The 22,198-nt window shown below is 45.9% G+C and overlaps 1 long non-coding RNA gene across 1 annotated transcript in view; it reads right to left on the bottom strand.

Moving 5' to 3' along the window:
* Positions 1–15,578: 15,578 nt before the first annotated feature.
* The window catches only part of LOC144823987 (uncharacterized), a 101,465-nt gene continuing 94,845 nt past the window's right edge, over positions 15,579–22,198 (bottom strand). Inside the window, exons 2-3 of the long non-coding RNA XR_013608864.1 lie at positions 21,331–21,601; positions 15,579–16,709 (exon numbers count right to left, since the gene is read on the bottom strand). This is a non-coding gene — a long non-coding RNA (uncharacterized LOC144823987). The remainder of the gene's footprint in view (positions 16,710–21,330; positions 21,602–22,198) is intronic.

A 22,198-nucleotide genomic window follows, 5' to 3' on the forward strand; every position in this document is an offset into this window, starting at 1 on the left:
GCTGGGCAGAGTCGGCTGCACATCACTGATAGCTTGGAAATGTTTTAAAATATATATTTCAATTTTATTTCGGTGTAGAAAACATGCAAAAATCACTTAATATAAAACACTGCAATGCATTTTTGCACAGAAATCAATCACCATTTAAGCAGACATTAGGTATAATAATAATCAACAACTGACATGATCAAGTTCCCTCAGAACTGTAAACTCTATTGGTCACCACAACTAGCTGCAAATAAGCATCGAACATCACATTGGCTCTCAATAACCTCTTAACTCTTTCTACAACACTGAACTGCTGCAAAATAAACTTTTAATTGGAAGATGCTGTTTCCTGGCTCTGTAGGCCTGTCTAAAAAATAACCACTTCCTGCAGGTTTACCAGTCACTCCCACCCCTCCACTGATAGTCTCACCCTCCCCTCTCCTACTACCCTCTGCAGGACCAGAACCGGTGGTAGGGCCGGGGAGCGCAGAGTCCCTGCAGCTGGCCCCTCCCCATCCAACCCGGACATTGGCAACTACTCCAGGGTGATTCTTACTATAAGGGAATACATTAAAAACACGCGATATTCAATAAGAGTTACAGAACGTGTACGTGGTCACAGCCTGTTACAAAGAAATATACAGAGGTGGCGGGGAGAAGGGTCGCTATTTATTTGAGTGTGAGCGAGTGAGTGCAGTTGGTGTGAGAGTGGTGGGTGTGGGAGAGTGCATAAGAACATGTAGGAGGTACATGTGAATTCCCTTTCTGTGTTGTGAGGTGCAGTGCAGGGAGTTGTGGCTGCGGTTAAGAAAAAAAGAGAAGCGCAGCATGGTAGCGATGGGTAGGGGAGAATCAGGGTTCCGGGCGTGGCCTAGGTGTAGATAGGCTTGTCTTCGGCGTGCCAGCTGCACATTCTCTGTGCTTCCATGCTGCAACAGCCATTAAATAGGTTTTTAGGAGGAGGGAGAAGTGTAGGGTACCTTGGGCAGTAAATCAGTTAACGTCACTCCTTTTGCAGATGTGTGATATTAAACCCAGTGACGTCACTTCAATTTCAGATGGGAAATGAAGTCCACTTGCTTGGCTTCTTCTTTTAAAGACAGTTTTGGCAGGAAACCAGTGCTGTGACTTCCTGTGCAGATGGGCAATGGGAAACATAAAAGGAAATGCTAACTATATATATGGGGCAAGCTGCACTCTGTTTTAAAAGCAAAAATAGTGCAAGTATTAATAGCTCTGTAGAGCTGGTTTCTTATATCTCTCTCTCTCTCTCACACACTCTCTCTCTCTCTCTCTCTCTCCCCTTTCCCATCTCCCCTTTCCCCTCTTCCCTCTCCCTTCTCCCCTTTCCCCTCTGCCCTCTCCAGTGTACACACAGTGGGACAAAGTAAGTATCACACATATTGCAGCTTGGATGGATTTTCACAAGGAGAGACGGTATTCAATCAATCAATCAATCATAGTACTTGTAGAGCGCGCTACTTACCAGTGAGGGTCTCAAGGCGCTGAGGGGAGGGGGGTGCTGCTACTGCTCGAACAGCCAGGTCTTGAGGAGTCTTCTGAATGCAAGTAGGTCTTGGGTCTGCCATATGTGGGTAGGGAGGGTGTTCCAGGTCTTGGCGGCGAGGTAGGAGAAGGATCTGCCGCCGGAGGTCGTTCGTTGGATGCGGGGGACAGCGGCGAGGGTGAGGCTGGCGGAGCGGGGCTGGCGGTGTAGAAGCTGAGTCTGCTGTTCGGGTAGGCTGGTCCAGCGTTGTGGAGTGCTTTGTGTGCGTGGGTGAGGAGCTTGAAGGTGATCCTCTTGTCGATCCTCAGTGTAGGTCTCTCTGGTGGGGGGTGATGTGGCAGCGGCGGGGAATGTTGATGATCAGTCGGGCGGAGGCATTTTGGATGCGTTGTAGTCGTCGTAGGTGTTTGGTTGGGATTCCTGCATAGAGTACGTTGTCGTAGTCCAGTCTGCTGCTGACGAGGGCCTGTGTCACCATTCTTCTTGTTTCGGTCGGGGTCCACTTGTAGATCCTGCGGAGCATGCGGAGGGTGTTGTAGCAGGAGGAGGAGACGGCGTTGACCTGTTTAGAGATGGAGAGGGAGGAGTTGAGGATGAATCCTAGGTTGCGTGCATGGTCGGTGGGTGTTGGTGCAGTTCCCAGTGTGGTTGGCCAAAAGGAGTCGTTCCAGGCTGAAGGGGTGGGTCCGAGGATGAGTACCTCCGTCTTGTCTGAGTCGGCGACGGCCTTCATTCCCTCATGGAGGTTGGTTTTGGCGGAGTGTGGGTCCTTGGTGAGGGAGGGGATGAGCTGAGTGTCGTCGGCGTAGGAGATGATATTGAGGTCGTAATGGCGGGCCACTTGTGTGAGGGGGCCATGTAGATGTTGAACAGCGTTGGGCACACATATTGCAGCATGGATGGATTTTCACAAGGAGAGACGGTATTCAGTCTGTCCTTCTGTAATACAAGTAAAAACCCTGTACCCCTCATCTTGAATCAGCTGCCACCAACTTACCAGTCTCCCCCTAACTTAGTTTTAGGCAGGAGTAACCAATCTTATCTAATTGTGATAGAATGCGTTGGGTGCAGCCACTGACCAGCAGAGCTTTGTGCTCTGCTGATGCAAATCAGAAAACATGAACCATTGCCAGAAACCTCGCAACTTGTCAATTTCACATGGGGAACGTCATAGGACAGGTTAGGCAAAAGCTGAACAGAGGCAGGGTGGCACAGTTCTTCTTACCATTCAAGGATTTAGCCACCCCCCAACCCCAGTTATGCTTAGCTTTCCTGCTCCTTCACATCCCATCTGGGTGGTAGTCTGTTGCTTCATGGACATAGTAGCAAATTATAGTTTATTTACCACTGTGACCAGTGAACATTGTGCATGATATATTGGAAGTCTGTTTACTATTTCTGCAGCACAGTGGATGTAGTAAACAAAGTAAATTCCGCTAGCAGTTGCATTAAAAAAGTTACACTATAGTTGTCAGAACTTTCAGGGAGTGGTTATTTTTTCTTTCATTTTTGTCACAAGCTAAGGTCTGGCCCCAAAAGGTAACGTAGTCCTTACATTCTCGTCCCAGAAAAAGGATTTGGCGCGTGCTCGGGTCATTTGTCCGCATTAATCCGTACTTCTCTGTATTTCTTTTTCTTAAGCGCGTGCTGCTTCCTCCTGAGTTCTTTGAAGGCCATGACACCCACGCCAAAACATTGCACTTCCGGCCAATATTCGACGCAGCAAGTATTCTGCAGTGTACTCGTCTGCCAAATTGGTGATAGCACAGAGATGTGTGAAAAAGGGGGCTTTTGGGATCTCAGAGACCAGTAGAGCTCTAGACTGACTACTGATCTCCTGTGGGTTTAAACATTAGGGGTGGGCAAAACTGCTAAATTGTGTGCGTGGGAAATATACGCATTTCATTCAAGACAATTACGATTATTACTCAAAGTGTGCTCCGGGGTTGTCTGTCTATGTGAATATTTGCTCAAGGCTTGCCGGTGTGTACAAAAGTGATGCAAGTTATTTCTATGCAGTTTCTCCATGTACTCAGCGAATATTGCTAGCGGCGTGCATGTAGCCTCAGTTCATACTCACTTTCACAGCTACCACACAACTATTTTTGATCGAACCAGTCTTCCGACACAAACATGCAAAGCAAAATCATAAGCAGAAGAAAATCCAAAATCTCTCGAAATATGAAACCCAATAATTGTGAATAGACCAGATAACACTTTCTATAACAAGGTATCTTGAGTGCAACGTTTTAAGATGGATTTCAATTTACTGTCAGCATCCAGTCTTAAGGGCAAAGGAAAGCAAAGAAAGAACACAAGGTTTAGACATACTGCCACCTGTGATGGTGCCCACTGCGGGGGAAAAAAAAATATTTACCATTCGTTAAGACAATAAGAGTATGGCAGTTTCTGACTTTGGTACTGTCACCAATGTCCTTTATTTAAATGGATGTCCTCAAATAATAGCGTATCCTGCTCATCTCTGTACTTAAGATGTGATATGTATCACTATGAAAAAAGCTCACTGCACCCGTCTACACTCGGCTATAAGCTCTGCTGAAAAGCAGCATGAGATGTTATAGCCCGCTACCAGAAAGCTGTTTCCCATACAGGCGTGTGCACATCTCCTATCCGAGATGATCTGGAGCCGACGGAGCCTTACAGTGCACATCGCCGAACCTGGCGCGCGCACAGCTCCTGTCCCCCTTCCGAACATAAAACCGACGACAATAGATCTTGCCAAGGCGAGCATCGCATGCGCAGCGTCGCTAGGCGAGAACTAAAACGAATGTGTTTTTGTGTAATTAACTGGCACTCATGTAAAGTGCTCCAATACCTTCGGGTCTAGTTCGTGCTATATAAATCTGCAAAAAATAAAAAGGCAGAAATGAGAAATGGTCGGGGGAGAGGTGTTGCCCATGCTCCATGTAAACCTTACAATCCAATTAGGTAAGTCTACAATGAAATTAGTAGATATATATTCTCAATGTTGACTTGGTACTTCTAAAGGTTGCAAAATACCTTATTTAGATGGTTATCACTTTTTCCTCAGCACAGATACCATATCTAATGAATCCCTTGACATCATTACGAAGAGAAGGCCACCAGGATCTTCGAGAGAGAAGATCTTCAGTTAATGTCTAGCCACAATGTTCAGTAATTTATGAGCCAAGATGAATCTGTACCTTTGTACTCTATCGCTGTTGCTTTGTAGCTTTTCATTTGGAACAAACAACTTCTTGTTCATAAAACTCAGACAATTCTTCCCATGAGATACTTTTCTACTTGCCCAGGAAAAGGATTTTAGGTGTGGTCTCTCATTTCTGATAAGATCTAAAAAGGTGTCTGTTGTGGAGATTGTATATAAGATTTGGTTAACGAGTTCGCTTATCAGGAAGAGTGAGTTTTCTTTCAAGACAAATTCTTGAGAGACAAGCACCACAGGGTACTGAAACCCAAGAATACAGCATTTAACAAAATTAGACTGCTGAAAAAAACATAAGCCCAACAAGCTTGAGGATTTGCACTCAGCCTCTTGAAGACCCTGACTACTCCGATGACCTGTCCTTACTGTGATATGTTGTGAAGCTCCTAATCTCTGTTCTTTGAAAGCAGTTCTTATTGTTGATAATTTATTGTCCAGGACTGAATAATTAATTTTAGACTGATTAAATTTATGAGAGTAAAGTGCTACGGGATGTTCTTCCATGTGCTTTTTCTCTTGAACAAGAACTACTCAAACTGTACGATGAGAAGCATACGTTTCCACGATAAACCGTTTTGAGTTGACTGTAAAAAAACAGGGATGGGAGCTTGGTTCAATCTTTTTTTTTTAGCTTGTAAAATGCTCGAAAGGCTTCAGCGTTCTACTGAAATGTGTGCCCTTTTTGTATGTCTGTATTGGATAAAACATTTTGGATTTTTTTTTCTCCATTTTTGATATTAGTTTTTTAATCCATTGAAACTTTGGGTTTTCTACATTGAAGTGGGATCCTTCCAATTTAACATGGCTTGAAACTTTTTATCATCTATTGCTAAACTACTTCCTAGCTGAACAAAACCCAGATATTCTGGCAGCGTTGGCGCATCCCTGATGCACACATTTTAATACAGCGCATTTGCGATTGCAATGTTAAGTCCTCGCTTTCAACCCCATTAAGTCCCACTAAGGTCTGTCTCTTGAACAGTAACAACTACTGACCTCTCTTGTTTTATATGACTCTACTGTTTTTCTAATGTTTGTTCTTATTGCCATCTGTTGATGTCTTTAATGGCTTGTGATGTACCATTGGTGGCCTGATATCACTGCTTACTCTATGTCTGACTTTTTCGCAGCTGTATTGCAATCTATATCTGGTCATAACCCTTTTCTATTTTTGGGTTAAAAAAAAAAACAATAAACAGATAAAAAAAATAAAACAGCTTCCACTATCAATGTTTGAACTTTTTTGCATATAGGAATGTTGTTCTGTCTTGTCCAGGTTATATCCATATAAGGAGCGTAGGCTGCACAGTCAATTAAAACTGGTAATTTAATTTCATCATAATTTCGTATCTCGGTGAGGCTAGAAAAATTATGAATCCAGAGGTAGACATTAACTAATTGATCTAAGATTAGGTTTGAAATTCTTAACTTAACTCCCTCACTTCACTTCCCTGCCTTCAAGGTTGAACATTCAGGTTTCCCGTATGTTTCTTTGGTAGAACTGGATACTGGCTCAAGAGATATCCTTTTTCCCCATAATATAAGCAGATGCATAGCTTTTTTCCTCTCAATTTCTCTTCTTCAGAATAAAGGTGAGTGATTTAGACCTAACTGTATGCACTGCACTGACATTTTCTGAGGTCGGAATAGACTAAAAGTCTAAGCTCAGTGAAAAATGTCTTGATCTAATTTACGATCTTTATAATCTTCATTCACAAATCTGACTATCTATTTGAAGTACTAATATTTCCGTTCAGAAAAAGATAAAGGACGAGCTACAGGAGCTAAAGTCTTTTAGATGGGCTAACTGGTCTTTTAGATCCTCTGTTAATCCTTTACGGAAGATAAAAATATAGGGGCCGATTAGGATCGCGGTGAATCGCATCCTCCGGGCCGGCGGAAACCACCGCCGGCCCGGAGGATGTGGATTCACCGCTGCGGAGGCTCCAAAGACCCACCGCCAGATTAGGATGGCTGGTGAGTCAGGAAGACCGTCCGCCGCTTTTCCACCGCGGTCGCATTCCGACCGCGGCAGAAAAGCTCTGATATTGTGGCGGAGTCTATCAGACACCGCCAGCTATATTAGGATGGGGCAGAGGACATGCTTTTCCGAGGCGGCTTTTCTGCCGTGGAAAAGCATATGGTCTTTCGTTTTTGGGGGCTCGTTGCGAGCCCCCAGGGTGTTGGGGGGTGCACATGGGAGGTACCTGTGGTACACCCCTGCATATGCATGCACAAAGCAGCAGGCACCGCGTGGTGCCTGCCGCTTTGTGCATGCATATGCAAAGCATGCACTTTTAACCTTGCGGCGGGCGCTGCTTCAAGCAGCACCCGCCGCAATGTTAAACATAGGGTATGTGACCGCCAGGGTGGCGGTCACATCCTAATCTGCATGGAGGGAACGCCGCAGCCCCTGCGGACGTTCCCTTCACCTCCAGATTGGCGGACGGACGCAGGTCCGTCCGCCATCCTAATAGGCTCCTTAGTGTTTAATCTGTCCAATCAGTTTAAGGGTAAAACACCTGAATTTCATAATTCAGGTCTGAAAATCTAGGGGCCCTTGACTGAATTCCAGCAACTCATCCTGTGTTGAATCCTGTTCATCATATCTGACAAATATGTCAATGAAGGCATTCCTTAATGCCGCCTAAGTATCCAATAATGGACTTTCTTGAGTCACCAAGGGTATTACCAACAGAATTATTATGAATGAATCCAACTTTGGAGCTATGAGTAGCATAGATGTATGACTTGTAAGTAAAATGAAATGTGCAAGTATCTAAAAACTGCAGCAACTGGTTCTCCAGCTTGATCCATTGTCTGAGTAATGCTGGGACACCTGTGGCGTTGCTAGTTTTTTCTCCCAGATATAGCCTGTGCCTCCTCTGTGAAGTCTGTCCAGGCTGAAGGATTTTTTTTTTAATCAAGAACTGGAGCAAGCACAAACCAAATTGCTAACGGGAATAAGTTCAGTCTTTGAAAGGAAACAAAACGGGGACTAAAAAAAAAAAGTCTAAAAAAATGGCAGGCAAAGTTCAAGGCAGTCGAAATCAGGATCAAAGACAAATTAAGGCTGTGAAAATAAACAATCCCGAAAGTAAGCGAGAGGGGGCACCTACTAGATTTAAACTTGCAATGCACTGAGCAGCGTTCTCTCGCTCGTATTTATACAAAACGGTCACTAGATTAACTGAAAACCAATCCACCATGACTTGTTGGGAAAGGAAAATGTGTACAATGGAGTAAAATACACTACCCCAATTGGAACATGGCATGGACTCCAAGATCCTATATTCTGACACACTGAAGTCAAACCGCTTCAATCACATGCTGTTTGTTGGCTGCTACACAACAAGTCTTAGCAAAACACATGTCCGCTGTAACATCAAGGTGATCGGTGTCTGACGGCAAGTCGAAGTTTCAGAGATCCACACAGTAGAAGCAAACAACATCAGCAGCCACCTTGAACTAGTCTGATAACTTCTAATTGAGCAGTAATTGGGGAAAAGTTGTCCAAGCTCGCAACTGCACACAAACATGCAGCAGTGAATGGAATCCTAACAGCATCTTGTGCAGCCTAGACTGGGGACTTCGCCTCCTGTGAAACGAGGGCAGAATCTTACAGCTTTCCTTACTAAGCTTGGACTTCATCTCCACAGATGGCCATCACAAATGTTATAATAGGAATAACCATTATAGGCCAAGATGGCAGGGATTGAAATGGCCTGAACTAAAAGCAGACCAGCAGTTTACTTGCTTACAGTAGAAGTCACCGTACATGGCCTAAATGGAAGTCAGAATGAGATCACACAAAGGAAGGGCCTCAAGACACAGGCTGTAAACACAAGAGACCAATTTAACCAGTGCTAATTTTTCAAATAAGTAGTCTTATCTCCACCAGTTTATTTACCCATGCTTCGTAGTTAATCAGAGCCTCAAAGTGACCCAGACCTGTATGCCACATGTGCTGTAGTCATGCTGGAAACCTCTGCGTTTACTCCACTTCTTACATTATTTTTATTTATTTATTTATTTATAAAGTTTTATATAGCGCGAACAAGAACCCGAAGGTTATCAGAGCGCTTTACATAAAAGAGAAATAGGTAGCAAAGTGGAGGAAACATTAAAAAGGTTGGTAAAGGAAGGGAAAAGAAATATTGGGGAAGTAGAAGGAGAAGAGGAAGAGTTTTGGAGTATTTCTGAGAAGGAAGAGAGTCAAAATATTTTATTGATGTTCGATTAATAACTCAGCATCTTTCAAGAGTTCAGAGTCAGTACAGCCAGAAAAACAGTGCTACTGTAAGTGCAAATCACAGAATTAACAGGCTGCTTTTCTATATGTCAGGAAGCAAGAGATCAAACAAGACCACTGTGGCATTCTCCTGTATGTAAAAGATCCACGTGAGTATGGTGCACTATCAAACAGCATATGACATTCTGTCTAAGTCAGTTGGAGACTAAAAGGCGGATAAGGCACATGTAAATAAAACTGCTTTCAATTGTCTTCACAGTTTATGTGTATCTTCTATTGCAGACTGGAGATGGGGACTTGGGAAGCAGGTGCCTCAACACAGCAGTGGTAATTGGAGTACGTATGATCACACTGATGTCTCAGTAAAGGAAGTTGAGAGCTTACCTGGTCTCTTACTACGCGGGAAGCATCAAACACAGAAGTTGCATAGCAGTTCTTTGGGACATTAAACACTCTTCTAAGAAGAAGGGTAAGCCCCATTTGCATTATGTATCAAGACCGTGAGAGAGGCTGAAGGCTCATAAGGCAAATGAGCTGGGAACTTGCATGACATTGTATGTCGAGGGCACAGGAATTTTGCGTTCCAGAGAAATAAAAAAAAAATCAAGAGGAAAAAAACCAAATGGCGAAATGAAACATACATCATTTCATGTTAAAGACCATTTTAAAGAACCAGGTAGCCTGGATGGGCCTATTCTTCTCACTGCAGGCCATAATTCTGGTTAATGAAATGACAGTTATATATCCCCTAGTACTCTCCAAAATAATTGAAAATGTACAAGATCCCAGGAGTAGTGTATTCGAGGTCTGAAGCATTTGAGGACATAATTTGAATATACTTTTTTTTATCCTCTTTCCGTCTATCTGGTCCAAGCCCCCTTAAATATGGGGTTGCCCTTAACCAGCAGACTAGCGACTCTATTACCATAGTGAACAAGAGCAGGAAGAGGAGACATCCCACCACCTTTGAGCACAAACTCCTGGGTGAGGCACTGACCATTATTGCCATGGTTGGATTAGTACATAGCAGTTTTACCCACATTCTGTACTTGATCCTAATTCCGAAGTTCAAGTGTCAGGAAAAATAGCCGCTATTCTAGAAATTTGAATGCATACTCGACATCTAATGATGGAATCGCCAGTGGGTTATTTCTCCCCTTCGCTCAGGAGTGCCAATTGTGGAATCTGTATATATTTAGTCTTGATGATCACTTGGGCACAATGCTTGACTGGGCATGGTGTATTAATGTGGTAATTCAAGTTAGCCTGGCTGATGAGGGGTGCTACCCTGAAACAGGTCCCATGATACTTCTTTCCGGTTCAGGGAAGACCTGGCTTGGCAGTTCGGGCTGGACCGTTCCCATGAAGTACAGGGTCAAGACTGATTTGCATATGGCTGATTCTGAACTGAGGTCGCAAATTGAGCTTAAGAATGATGATGGATTCAACCCATATCTGTGACTGGGGGTGAGTGTCTGAAAAGTTTCAGCACTCCGTCCATCATCTCCTTATGTTTGCTTTGTTCGCCCTAAGTTGGCAGGGTATGCCCAGACGTGGGTCCCTTGCTCACTTTGCAATTGGATTCAAGCTAGCCTGGCTGATGAGGGGTGTTACCCCGAAACCGGTCCCAGGATGCTTGTTTCCGGTTCAGGGAAGACCTGGCTTGGCAGTTCGGGATGGACTGTTCCCATGAGGCACAGGGTCAAGACCAATGTTCCCTCTAATTTGTTTCCTCTATGTGCGGCAGTGTAAGGTCTCTGTGCGCTGCAGCCAATGCTATGTCCGCCAAGAACCAGACCGCGCATGTGGGTGCAGCTCCAAATATCAGTGCAAAAATCACTCAAACATTTTTCTTAAAAAGTGAGAATTCAGTGCATTTCCACACATAAAGCGCCACATGATGGGTTTTAAGGCAGGTTTGCAATTCACATACACACACCATGACATGAATTGGAAACACAAGCAAGCTCACTTCGGCTTTAGTAAAAGCACAAGACTCCAACGGTGGTACAAAGATAAGATTTACTAACGATTCTCAACTAGAGCTCTGTTCATAGGGTGGGGAAATGTTGGGAGCCTATACAAGATCGCATAACTGGGGATACATGCAGGGGGGCACATGTTATGCCCCCCTGTGTGCATGCATCCCTAGTTCCTGCAGGGCATGAACTGTTGACACAGCGACCTCAAATCAATTCTTTAAATGCTCTAAGAACCCTTTTGAATTCAATTTGGAAAATTCTCTTTCCAATAGAGGAAGACTAGGGGGTCGATTCCGATTCGGGAAAAAGCGCTCCGATTATCCATGCAGAGCGTTTTTCACGTACGAATCGTACACCTACAACGTCCCCGTACGTACGAGCAAGTACGATCCTAAACCAAAGCGCCACTCCGTACGTCTCGTACCAAACACCGTACAACTTGAAAGTACTTACGGATTGTATCCGGGTGACACGGTACGCTATGTCCGAACGTAAATAGGCCACTCTTTCCGGACCAGGAAGTATGATCCGTGTTGACGACACTCCGTACGGCCCTTTTGCTACGAACCGCACCCCGGTATGCGACATACACGACATGAACCCATCGTCCGTGTCATCCCTGTCCTGTACGCCTACGACCTCGTAAATAGAAACCGACGATGGCGCAGACGGTGAGTACAACCTACCGCTACAACGGAAGTATACCTGTACGGCGCGCCCCACGCTCACATCACCATTGCAATAGTGAAACGTGCCGCATATACGCCATTAATGTCGGGGTACGGTGCGCCACACGCTAGCGCATATCACCATTGCAATACTGATACGTGCAGCACATACGCCATAAATGTCGGGGTACGGTGCGCCACATGCTAGCGCATATTGTGGTTCTGTATTTTTCAAACCTGACTCCATTTTAGTCTTGCCCTTATGTAGGCCTGTGAAGTAGGCCCAACGAACAAGTGGTCTGCCCTTCTGAGTTCGTGCATATATTAACTTGGGTTTTTCTGACTCTGAATGAACTGCAGAGAGAGAGTAACCCTTTTCACCTGAAACTGACCTTTTGCAAAAACCAGTTTCACTAGCTGATCGTTGTCTGAGTTTTTCAATCACTGTTCAGGACCTCGTTAACCTTTAGTTTCTTTGCACATATCTTATCCTAAACAATATCTAAATTGTTTCTTTCCTTACGACTTTCTTTTCTAAACATGGGTTTTTGCCATGTGTCGTGACTGCCATCTGGTATTGCCTTTTACTAGGCCTCAGAAGTTAGTCTGCGAGCAAAGCAGTCTGACTTTTTGTGGGTCATATATACATTAACTAAGGTTTTGTTCGTGCACTGGAGTTAATTTCAGAAGCTGGCCTTTCACCTAGAATTGATCCTGCCAAGCCAATTTCCCTGCAAGATCGTTATCCACTTTTCCCAATCACCATTCAAGACATTTGTTAACTTATAAGTTTATTTCTGTTATCTTGCACATTATCTGAAACTACTTTTCTTTACTGTTTCTTCATTTCATGGGTTACGCTTTCAATTAAGGGTTTGTTCGGCCCTTCCAGATTATTATTTAGATATGCCTAAATATTAACTTGTGGGTTGGGACACTGTAAAATGAGCTTTACTGTATGATGCTGTGTGATGTCATGTATTTTCTATTGGTTGAATTTTGGTGCAGGGGCGTGCATTTTAAATGTACCTTTTTGTGTATAAATAGGGATGTCTAGCCTTAGTAAAATTGAGCAGTTTCTTGAGTTGTACACCGTGCTGTATTTCTGGGATTTCTGCTACTAGCTGCAGCTAATAAATTTGATCTCTGACGCCACCTAGAAGTATTCAGTGTCTCTGTATACCAAGGCAAGGGAACCCAGAGGACTTTGGGCGTGTCCCTGGCGCCGCTGGGTACTTGAAAACCCGGTTCTTCAGTATGACCATTGCAATAGTGATAAGTGCCGCACACACGTCTGTAATGTATGTGTACGGTGCTTCACATCTGAGTAGTCGTTGGAAAAGACTCCGAGCAGCGCCCAGACATAGGAGGAGGGTGTGGATATGACTCCCAGCAGTGCCCAGACATAGGAGGGGTGAGTGCAGAGGACTCCCAGCAGTGCCCAGACATAGGAGGATGGTGTGGATAGGACTCCCAGCAGTGCCCAGACATAGGAGGGGTGAGTGGATATATATCCCAGCAGTGCCCAGACATAGGAGGGGTGAGTGCAGAGGACTCCCAGCAGTGCCCAGACATAGGAAGGGGGTGTGGATAGGACTCCCAGCAGTGCCCAGACATAGGAGGGGTGTGTGGATATGACTCCCAGCAGTGCCAAGACATAGGAGGGGGGTGTGGATATGACTCCCAGCAGTGACCAGACATAGGAGGGGTGAGTGCAGAGGACTTCAGCAGTGCCCAGACATAGGAGGAGTGTGTGGATATGACTCCCAGCAGTGCCCAGACATAGGAGGAGGGTGTGCGTAGGACTCCCAGCAGTGCCCAGACATAGGAGGGGGGTGTGGATAGGACTCCCAGCAGTGCCCATAGGAGGAGGGTGTGCGTAGGACTCCCAGCAGTGCCCAGACATAGGAAGGGGGAGTGGATAGGACTCCCAGCAGTGCCCAGACATAGGATGGGTGTGTGGATATGACTCCCAGCAGTGCCAAGACATAGGAGGGGGGTGTGGATATGACTCCAAGCAGTGACCAGACATAGGAGGGGTGAGTGCAGAGGACTCCCAGCAGTGCCCAGACATAGGAGGGATGTGTGGATATGACTCCCAGCAGTGCCCAGACATAGGAGGGGGGTGTGGATATGACTCCCAGCAGGCAGTGCCCAGACATAGGAGGGGGGTGTGGATATGACTCCCAGCAGTGCCCAGACATAGGAGGGGGTGTGGATATGTATGTATGTATGTATGTATGTTTGTATGTTTGGATTTATATAGCGCTTATAACCCAGGGGTCTCTAAGCGCTTTGCCTTGGGAACCCGTCCTGGCTTTTCCCTGTGAGATAGCCCCTACAGGGCATCCCCAAGGTGAAAGCCAGGCATCCCGCCGCGGGGGCCGTTGTGGAGATTAAGCAAGCTTAATGCCCAGAGTTGCAGAGTGAGAACCCATGATTAGGGCAGGCACCGAAGCGAGAATTATCGAGTCCGTGGACATTTGAGCTCGAGACCCTGCCGCGTCGGGAATTGAACCCTGGTCCCGGGTCTGACCTCTGCTTCAGGGTCTGCCTGCTCTAACCAGTGAGCCACACTTCTCCATATGACTCCCAGCAGTGTCCAGACATTGGAGGGGGGTGTGGATAGGACTCCCAGCAGTGCCCAGACATAGGAGGGGGAGTGTGGATATGACTCCCAGCAGAGCCCAGACATAGGAGGAGGGTGTGCGTAGGACTCCCAGCAGTGCCCAGACATAGGAGGAGGGTGTGCGTAGGACTCCCAGCAGTGCCCAGACATAGAAGGGGGGTGTGGATAGGACTCCCAGCAGTGCCCAGACATGGGAGGAGGGTGTGCGTAGGACTCCCAGCAGTGCCCAGACATAAGAGGGGGGTGTGCGTAGGACTCCCAGCAGTGCCCAGACATAGGAGGAGGATGTGCGTAGGACTCCCAGCAGTGCCCAGACATAGGAGGGGGGTGTGGATATGACTCCCAGCAGTGCCCAGACATAGGAGGGGTGTGTGGATAGGACTCCCAGCAGTGCCCAGACATAGGGGTGTGCATTTCCAACATCATACAACAACTACATGCCTGTATGTGTACATCCCAAACCTGTGACACTGATGATAGTTGCATATCAACACATCACTCACAGCAGTGACCTACTCCACGGAGAATGGTATCCTGTCACACACTGGGTGACACACCACATGTGGTTGTTTTGTCAGATTCCACATGCATATCCTCCCATGTAGTTTGCTGGCACCCCCCCCCCCCCCCCCCCCATCCTCCAGCATGACTCAATAGTGTGTAGTCATTTAACAGACCACTCAACAAATGAAGCACAAATGGAATACAAAAGTGTCATGTACATCCGGACATGATGTGAATGTCCAGGTGGTGAAACATGTACTCCCTCATGGAAGGAACAGGGTAGAAAACCCCTAGATACAAAGCACCCAAATGTTTTGTGTGCACAAATTTCAAATTAGACAATCTGAATCATGAGGTCAAGGCGGATAACATTGTCATGCATAGTGTGAAAAATTATGATGGACTCCCTGAAGGCATTACTACACACCACAAACCCAAGCACAGTGAGTAGCATGGATGGCATTGACCAGTTATCAGATAGCATTTGTGAGCAGGCATGGCCATTGCCCAAGTGAATGTACTAATCAATGGGAAATCCATACTAAAGTCACCACAACAATTGTGCAACTGTCTGTAGTGAAGATCTCATGTGTCACTGAGGAAGGGACACTCTTTTGGATAATGTCTGTATGCAAACTGCAGACACACAAATCTGGATAATTATCTGCAACATTGGGATAGCACAGAGATACCATGGTCCACCTCATTCCCATCTGAAAAATAGACATCTTTCACAATACCAAAACATTAACATTACACCAACTTGTAGGCACACAGCACCTAAAGCAATTCCCTGAAATGCAATAGTTCAGAATGAAAAATAAAATGCTTTATTCAGCGCCATAATGTAAATGAATAAATAAATGAGTCCAGGCTCACAGAAGGCCATTGGCCAGTCCAAAATACAGTCCATAACAGTGGTGACTTTGTGGAGGTTGTCACTTCAAAACTTGCCTGCACATGGTGGACTTAGAGGTCTGTAGATCCATGGGGGGCATCATCGGAGTCAGGGTCCGGCACCGCAGGGACAGGAGAGGGAAGGGTATGTGTAGTGGGTGCAGGTGGGGAGGATTCCTCCACAGTGGCAGGTGCAGCGCAAAAGGTTGAAACCTATTCAGCGCTGCACACTGCTGCCAGTTCTGACAGGCTACTACCTGAACCCGGGGACACAATGGGAGTGGAGGTAGAGGGCTGTGAGTCCGGTGTAGTGTGTCTGTGGGTGGGTGTGTGTGTGATATCTGTCCCCTGTCCCTGTGAGTGTGCGTACATCCCCCTGAGATTGGGTGAATGGAGGTCTGCGCTTAGACTTACGTGTGGGTGTGCTGGGTGTCTCTGTTGGGGTGTGTGATCTTGTGCGTCTGCGTGTATGGTGGACAGGTATGGGAGAGGGGGATGTGGATGAGTCAGAAGGAGTGGGGGGATTGACGCTGCAGGATGGCAAGTGCTGCCGTCAGTGTTGAGTCCATGGACGCCAAACTCCGACGTTGATCAGACATGTCAGATGACATGCCCTCCATAAATGACAACAACTGTGTCATGATTTGTGTTTGGCCATGGAGGACAGTCAGCATTGACGCCTGACCAACTTGAATCTGCCGGAGTAGGTCCACAGACTCAGCACTGAGGGCAGGAGGGGAGACAGGGGCAGGGGCTGCGGTGCCATGGACGAAGGAGACACGGGGGCAGCAAGGACCGAAGGGGCCCTAGCAACTGGGAGGGTGAAGATGGGTCTGGAGGAGGAGGGGACAGACATAGTGGGTGCAGATGCTGTTGCTGCGTATTCCCCCTCCTCCTGGGAGTCCGAAGCCGAGCCGTCCGCATGATATGATGTGTCTTGCTAATGAGGTCCGGCCGCCTGGCTCCCTTCACCCTCTGTGCCACTGCCTCCCTCCGACACCTCAAAGCTGGTGGCACTGTGGCTGGGTCCCTCTGCCTGGTCCGTGCTTGTGTCTCCTCCACTTTCGGGTGATGATGCTGTTGGCAAGGAGAAAGTAAAAATATATATCAGTCACCTGTACACAACAGACATATGAGCAACAAATCATTTGGGGACATTTCTAATCATGGCATGCATCATGAGTCACATGCCACATAACTCAGCACATATGTAAGTCTAGTACTGCGCAATAGTAAGACACAACGCTCCTGTATACAAAGATACAAGTAACAGACCAGGCCACAACTTGAATGAGAGTCAATGATGAGCCACTGTATGTCAACAGGTCAGGTGTTGATCCATCACTGTTCTGTTGCCCACTCTGCCACCCCAGTCCAGACATGGTCATGTTCAAATCTGTCTGAGCCTGTGCCACATGGGAACAGTCCTACCCGAAGTGCCATGTGATGCCATCCCTGGACCTGAAACAAGATTTCTATCACCTCTCACTGGCATCACAGCGGTCTACAGCCAGGCTTGCGTGAAACACAGATGTGTATACAAACAAGCATGGCTGAAGACGGCTGTAATGCCAGTAAGTGGTCCCAAGAACCTTGTTTCCAGTCCAGGGAAGGAATGGCTTGACATATTTGGCTGGACTGTTCCCATAAGGCACATGGACAGACAGATTTGCACATGACCATGTTTGAACTTGGGAGGCAGAGTGTGCAACAGAAAGGTTATGGATAAAACCCGGACCTGTTGACTGGGTGTGAGTATATGATTGGTACAGAGGCTCCCTCCATCACCACACACCATTGTGACACTCCTCACAGGGGCATCTATCACCAGATCATACTGTTGCTAGCACATAACACACACTGGCTGTCAAGTGAAGTGGCCCACATGTCCAAAATCCAGGAAATGCCTAAGCTAATGTGCCTGGAATTGAGAATATTGAAATCATCACTGCACTGTTGACACACCCTCAACCACATGGAAAAATGTGAACACAGTAGTGTGCACACCAAGACAAAACTGCGTTGCACCACCAATACATACATGTAGCACAAATCTATGTGGAACAATTATCCCTGTGAGCCAACAACATAGCCTCTAAATCCAACAATGACAACATTGTCCAGCATCACAGGGTAAGTGCATAGTGATGAGTTCACATCAGAAATTACATACACAGCTTGGTCTCTGAAACAGTTAAAGTAAGGGTTTTTTTTAGACAGTTTTATGCAGAGTTGTATGCTGGGGGTAGGGCAGGAATCCTAGGAGAGGTAGAAAGTTATCTTAGAGATATTACCCCTTCGGCTATAACTACGGAGGAAAAGGAGATGTTGGACTCGCCCTTTAACTTGGAGGAATTTCTCATGGCGTTAAAGACGTTACCATCAGGCAAAGCAGCTGGTCCAGATCAGCTGCCGATTGAGTTTTACAAAGTGTTTCACCAAGCGATTGGCGTTGATATGTTTAATCTCATGCTGAAGGCACAGAAGGGGGAGGTTATACCTGAATCTTGGGGGGAAGCGGACATCATTGTTATTTTAAAAAAAGGTAAAATACCAACACTGCCAGGTTCGTATAGACCCATTACATTGATGAACGCAGACACCAAACTGTACTCCAAGATTTTGGCGAGAAGATTAGCGGAGGTGATAGAGGGTTTAGTAAGTCATACTCCGCATGGGTTTATTCCAAGTAAAAGCAGCACACAACATATTAGGCAGGTGGTTACAAAGGGTGATGTGGCGGGTATCCTGGGGGACCCTATGGCGGCGCTTTTTTTGGATGCTGAGAAGGCGTTCGATAGGGTCTCCTGGTAATATCTGTGGCATACGTTAAAGTGGAGCGGAATGGGAAACGGTTTTACAACAGCGATGCAGACTCTTTATAAAAATCCGTCAGGAACGAACAGAGTCAATAGGGGCTACTCGACAGGAGTTAGTATTGGGAGAGGGACTAGACAAGGCTGTCCGTCATCCCCACTTCTCTTCGCGCTCTATTTAGATCCACTGATACGTAAGTTGGAGGGAAATCAAAAGATCCCATCAATCAGGCTGAATGGCTGTGAGGTAAAGACGCTGGCCTACGCAGATGACGTGGCCATTTTGACATCTAATCCTACTCTGGCCATAAGAGAAATTGAGGCTGAGGCACAAAGATTTGGCCAGGTTGCGGGGTACAGCCTAAATAGCTCTAAAACTCAGATGGTGTGTAACCAGTACGTTGATTGTAATGACCAAAGGGTGGTGGATTCAGCTGTATAGTTAGGGGTGGCAATTACAGCTGATCTAGACTCAGTGGTACAGAATAATCTTGCGCCCCTGATGACTAGGGTAAAGACAGACTTGGAACGGATGAACAACTTGCATCTATCGCTAGTGGGATGTACTAATGTTATAAAGATGTTGGTATTGCCCAAATTCTTGTATTTTTTTAGGGCAATACCTTTATTTTTTGAGGCAAAGTGGTTTAAAGAGTTTGAGAACATTCTGAATAGATTCATCTGGGCTCATGGCAAGACGCGCAGGGCTTACAGATTTATGTCATTACCGAGAGAAAGAGGAGGGTGGGGGGCGCCTGATTTTAGGCTATATTATTGGGCAGCTGCATTGCAATACATGCGGGGATTGATCGGGGGGGCGGTTTGGATCAAATAACTACTAATGATTCCACTAGGATATACTTTGCGGTTTTGGGGTCGGAGGTGGAGAACTGCTTTCTCAACTGTACTGATTTTGGATATTATAAAAGAACGAGATTCAAGACAGTTCAAGCCGCGGTCAAGATTTGGAATACCGTCATGAAGAAAGTTGGCATGGGCCGATATTATTGGTACACTAGGATGTATAAAAATGTCTCCTTTCCGCCACAGATTTTTGGGGATACGATACTGGCGGGTTGGGTTGAAAAGGGGATAGTTCAGATTGGGGATGTGAGGAATACTGAGGGAGTGTTACAATTTTCAGATTTAATGAGCAGATATGGTTTAAATAGGAGGGATTTTTTTAAATTCCTGCAGTTAAGAAGTTTTCCTGGGGGTAAGCAAGGGGGACTGGTGGGTTTTAGTAAGGTAGAAATTCTGGAGAAAATAAGATTAGGTGGAGATTGCTCTATTCGGAGTTTCTACGCAAGCCTTATAGCAGCGAAACCGGATGATATGGACAAGCATAGTACTAAGTGGGCAGAGAAATTGGAAGGCGAGGTTGGCTGGTTCCAAGAGTCACTGGATTTCGGTCGCACACTACTATGTTCAGCGCCGTTGCAGTCGCAACAATATAAAACTCTGTACTCGCAGTATTTTACACCAGCAAGGATAGCAAAGTGGGGGGGGGGGTAGTACATGTATTACATGTCCAAGGTGTAGTTCTTCCGAGGCAGATTTGATACATATATTTGCTGCATGCCCGCAGTTACACACACTGTTAAAAGAGATTGAGAATTTTTTGGATTCCTCCTTAGATATTCAAATCACTTTAAATCCTGCTCAAATATTGTTAGGGATAGTCACAGATAGTAATACTATCCAGAGAGAATTTATTTTTGTTGCTATGGCAGTTTATAGACTCTGCATAGCTAGGGCCTGGTTGGACAAGAACCCTCCGGTAATGCAAGTATGGCTGGCTAATCTCTTGGCGACATATAATTTGGAAAAGAACATATATGCTCGGAAAGGCAGGAAAGGGAGGTGTCTAAGATTAAGGATATGGGACCCCGTTAGAAGATGGAGAGAGGGTCTGGGGTTATCATGAATAGGATGATGTATTCTTTGATGAATTTTTTTATATGATTTGAAAAGATATGCACCGTATCGGTTTAATGAAATTAATAGGATGATGTATTCTTTGATGAATTATCTATATGATTTGATTTGAAAGGAAATGTACTGTATTGATTTAATGAAATTATGTTATTCGATAAAGTCCGCTGCAATGTGCTAACTATGCAATAGTAAAAATAAAAATATATTTAAAAAAAAAAAGAAATTACATACACAGCTCACCACTGACAAGGCTAAACAGTCAGGCCCATTACAGCTCTCCTGCACAACACCCCCATCAATGTCAGTGATACAGCTCAAGTTGTCTAAACTCAGTATCAGGGTATCAATAACTGTGCAGCAATTACAATTAACCCAAGGTCACCTCATGTGGTTGCCCATCCATATTAGTCACAAACAACCAGCAACATATTCTTGTGAATAGGCACACACGCACTGCCCAGTGTGAGTATGCACAAGCTAAACTTTGTATACATGGCAGTGTGCACATGTAGCTAACACATGAGAAATACAAAGTATACCAGGGACAGAGGCCACTGAGGCAGACCCGTGCTGAACTCCATGTTGAGACTCATGATCAGTGCCGACAATTAATGAAGGGCAAACACAGTGCACAGGTCCTGGAACAGGTAAGGTACCAACACGTGTCACAGACCTCCCTCCAACATGATGATGTGCTAAGCAATATGCATACTAATACATTGCACCCTAGTAGTACATGCGCAAAAATGAAATACCCAAAGCAGGGGACACATGTGGAGGAGGGGAAGGGATGTAAAAGAGCATCAGCTGAATATGGGGCATTGAAATGACAATGCATAAATTGCCTGTCTGACCAGACCACCCCAACTGTGGGAGTGTTACCAGGCTTCTGAGCACTGCAGGTAGCATGTGACACACATGACAACAAACAGACATGTACCTACCCCCTCCTTGCTGCTGTCCCTCCTGCAACTGCCTATGGAGGTCAGGAAAAACCACTTCCAGGACCCGGAGCATGTGGGGGGTGAGGCGACGGGTGTCGCCATGCCGGCGTGGAGCTTCAAGCTTCAGCTGGCCCCGGGCGATACGGCGGATCCAGCACTGGATGTCCTGCCATCTCTTCCTGATGTTACGGATCCTTCGACGAGGGCCCCCCACAGACCTGACAGCCCTGGCTATGTCCAGCCAGATCTCCCCCTTCTCATAGGCAGTTACCTGTGATGAAGACAAAGTGAAACAACATCAGTACACCTGCTCCATGTCCTAAAGACACACACTTGCACCACATTGACGATGACAACAGGGCATAGGATGCAGACAGGACTTCCATCATTGTCCATGTGAATGTGGCCTGTAAGCAAACACCAATCCACTACATGCCTTTGAAAGGAAACATATGCCATAAGGGGTGCAAACCACTAACTGAGCATGGCACACACTGAACAAGATATGCAACTTCAGGGTGGTGGACATCACGTGACATGCTGTCACATATCACACTACACCTAAGAACCCTCAGCAGACCACACATGCACACCCTGGCACAGATCATTTGCTTTTCATTGTCAACAGTGTATACAACCTCACCTGGCACATGTGACACTTTACAAAGATGTGACACAGGCGTCATGCTAACTGTCCAAGTCATGCACACAGCACTGCATACTTGTCACATTGTGGTGTATTTACTATGGGTACTGTATCGATCCCCCTGTTTCTGACCCTTGTCTGGTTAATAATTAACTAGCAGCCATTCAACTGCACAGAAACCCGTTATCTGATTAGCCACACAACGGCACAGAAGCCCGTTAT

Source organism: Lissotriton helveticus, chromosome 3_1 (genome assembly GCF_964261635.1).
Source record: "Lissotriton helveticus chromosome 3_1, aLisHel1.1, whole genome shotgun sequence".
NCBI classification, from domain to species: Eukaryota; Metazoa; Chordata; class Amphibia; order Caudata; family Salamandridae; genus Lissotriton; species Lissotriton helveticus.